We start from the raw sequence: 3,410 nt of genomic DNA on the forward strand, positions 1-3,410 counted from the left end.
GAAGCAGACAGACAGCACAAGAAAATACAGGTTAGGTCTGCTGGGAATAGCCATTCTAGCTCTCTGCTCAAACGGAATCATTGTCGCGGCCGGAGGAGACACACTGTTTACAGAGAGGTGCCTGGCGACCTCATTTCCATCGTGCTCCAGCCAGTGACTCACTGTTTGTTTACCGATGGCAAAGAGCAGACACTCAGTCTTCTGTCATAAACCTCGGCTGCATCCCACGGAGACAGCACAGTCAGCCACTTGCCATACATACGGAGCAGCCGCAAATGCTTCCGGAATCTTCTGCCATCCAACCCTGGTCCAAATGTCTTTATTGAAAAGAAGGCCCCTTTTTCTAGCCTGTGGGGCTAGTACTTGCTGTGTAACGCTGAACGAGTTTCTAAACCTCTCTGACCTGCACTGATACCTTATTATCACCCAAAGTCCACAGTTTACATTAGGGCTCACTTTGGGGGCACTCCATGGGTTGTGATAAATGTGTGATGATAGCTATGCATCATTCTAGCCACACTGGTCATTTCACTGCCTAAAATTCCTGTGTGCACCTATTCTGTCCTCCCTCCCCCCCGCTACTGGCAAGCACTCCATGGTTTTGCCCTTTCTAGAATGTCACGTAGTTGAACTCATACACTGTGTGGCCTTTTCAGATTGGCTTCTTTCACTTAGTAAAATGCATTTAAGATTCCTTCGTGTCTCTTCATTGCTTGATAGCTCGTTTCTGTTTTGGCACGGAGTAATATGCCATTGCCTGGATGTACCACAGTTTATTTCTCCAGCCATCATCATCATCATCATCATTATTATTATTCATATTTGGCCCAGCTCTTAGAAAGGATAGCCCTGGAGGAACTCATAAACCAAGTGGTTATGTAAGACATACATACACAGGAGATAACCACAGAATAAGATGGTAAGCTGTCCATCTGCCTTAACGTAACTACACATATAATTAACTAGCTCGGACAGTGTGACGATTGGGCAGTGCAGAGAGAAAACGGGACAATGCTTGGGGCGCCTGGGTGGCTCAGTCAGTTAAGTGGCCGACTTCAGCTCAGGTCATGATCTCGCGGTCCGTGAGTTCGAGCCCCACGTCGAGCTCTGTGCTGACAGCTCAGAGCCTGGAGCCTGTTTCAGATTCTGTGTCTCCCTCTCTCTCTCTGACCCTCCCCCGTTCATGCTCTGTCTCTCTCTGTCTCAAAAATAAATAAACATTAAAAAAAATTAAAAAAAGAAAACGGGACGATGCTGGATGAAGAGCTAACGGCGCGTTCTGAGGACACGCAGAAGGGGGCGGAGGTGGTGCTGACTGGTGTGACCAAGAAAGCGTCTTCCCAGGGAACATTGGGATGATAAGGTAGATAGAAAGGAGGCAGGCTGGGATGAGGCACGCAATCAAGGCAGGCATATGAGCTTGGAGACTAGGGAACCAGGAGTCAGAGGACGGCCCTACACGGTAGACGGATAATCCAGGTGGCTTCACCCAAACACTCAGAAACTGCGACACTGAGCAAAGGGAGGGTCATGAACGCCAAGCTGCGACAAAGGGGCTGGAGGTCCATCGGGGAGCGCATGTCTGGCCTCGCAGGGGTGCGAGGGTGGGGGAGGAGGAGGGAGGCATGAGGAGGAGCTGGGGTGCAACATGTCTTATTCCAGAATGCTAAAGATGGGGACGGGGCAGAAGGAGTTAAGGGACAATTTTCAAAAAAACGATTAATTGGATTTAGTTGTAGACACTTTGAGATAGAATTGCTTGTGACACATTAGTCTAAAGTATTTCTTTTCTTTTCTTTTTTTAAGTTTTTTTGTTTTTAATTTATTTTGAGAGAGAGAGAGAGCACACGCATGAGCTGGACAGGGGCAAAGAAAGAGGGAGAGAGAAGCCCAAGCAAGGTCTGCGCTGTCAGAAGAGTCCAATGTGGGGCTTGAACTCACAAACCTCAAGATCATGACCTGAGCTGAAGTCGGACTCTTAACCGACTGAGCCAACCAGGCGCCCCCAGTCTAAAGTATTTCTCGATCAGAAATTGGTGCTCCAAAAGGAACAGGAACGAAGGTGAAAGGCAGGGAGGGTCCCCACTGCAGATAGATAGATAGATAGATAGATGATAGTTGATAGATCAATAGATAATAGATCAATAGATAGAAATACAGGGTAAATATATATACACACCTACATATACATATATACATAATACACACATGCACACACTCTAGATCCTTCCGTAAAGGAAAGCAGGCTGATTGCAAAGTCTAACATGGGGAGGGTGATATATATGCATGCTTGCAGGCTGAGCACTTAGCTCCAGGAGCTCTAGACAAGGGCAGGGCTGTACCCCCTGCTACCACAGCGCACCTGGCCGCACCTGCTGTCACTCCCTATCCTGGTGGGTCCTTGACCTTCCCCCCTGATGGAGGTTAGCCCAGTGGGGGCAGACGGACGCCTCCTCCTTGGTTTTTCTTTGCCACTCATTAACAAAGCCTTTCTGTGTAATTTGCTTGATGTAGGCAGATAGTTAAACGAAGATGCTGACTTTTTTATTTTGTAAATTTTGTTTTAAAGTTTTAAAAAGATTTTTTTATTTAAGCTTATTTTGAGAAAGACAGAGACGGCGTGAGTGGGGGAGGGGCAGAGAGAGAGGGAGATGGAGAATCTCCAGCAGGCTCCGTGCTGCCGGCGCAGGGCCCGACGTGGGGCTTGAACTCGCAAAAACCGTGAGATCAAGACCTGAGCGGCAACCAAGAGTCATCGGACGCTTACTGACTGAGCCACCCAGCCGCCCCTGATTTTTTTACGTTTTAACTGCTGCCCATCCCCTCCCCAGGCCCCAGGCCCAGGTTTCCCACCTGCTCTGGCTCCTAGATGACTCCTCTGACAGCTCTACCTTCCATAGGCACGCAGAAAGATTTGTAACCAAGCGGCTAGGTACGGAAAACTAGCTTCACCTACGAACAATTCCAACTCACCACAAGTGCCTTTCGAGGGGCTTCCTTGTCACTAAAGGTCAAGAGGGAAGGAGACAGGTTGTAGCCATAGCTGTTTCTCTCTTCTCTAGCGGCTACTGCAGAGCCCCCCGGGGAGCCGGCTGCAGGCAGCCCACGGCGAAGGACTGGCTAGCGTGGTAGTAACATCAGAGGCTCTGGGGCCAGGCTGCTTCTGCCACTGCAGACTAAGACAGGCCACCTGGCCGCTCCGTATCTCCATTTCCTTGGCACGGAGTCAGGATAATAAAGATGGGGCTCTTCTGCGAGGCTATTGAGCTACGGTGCACGATACCGTATGACAGATGAGCTGTTACTCTCCAGTGAGGGTTGGTCCAGAGGGGGCTGTGGCAGCAAAGGCTAGGAAGATCCCCCTCCCCGTTCCGACATTCCCTACACCTGCAGTGCTGGTTTCCCTCCTC

This window comes from Lynx rufus, unplaced genomic scaffold (genome assembly GCF_022079265.1).
Source record: "Lynx rufus isolate CCGP_SWC_20201006 ecotype Redwood Valley unplaced genomic scaffold, mLynRuf1.p SCAF_8, whole genome shotgun sequence".
Classification (NCBI taxonomy): Eukaryota; Metazoa; Chordata; class Mammalia; order Carnivora; family Felidae; genus Lynx; species Lynx rufus.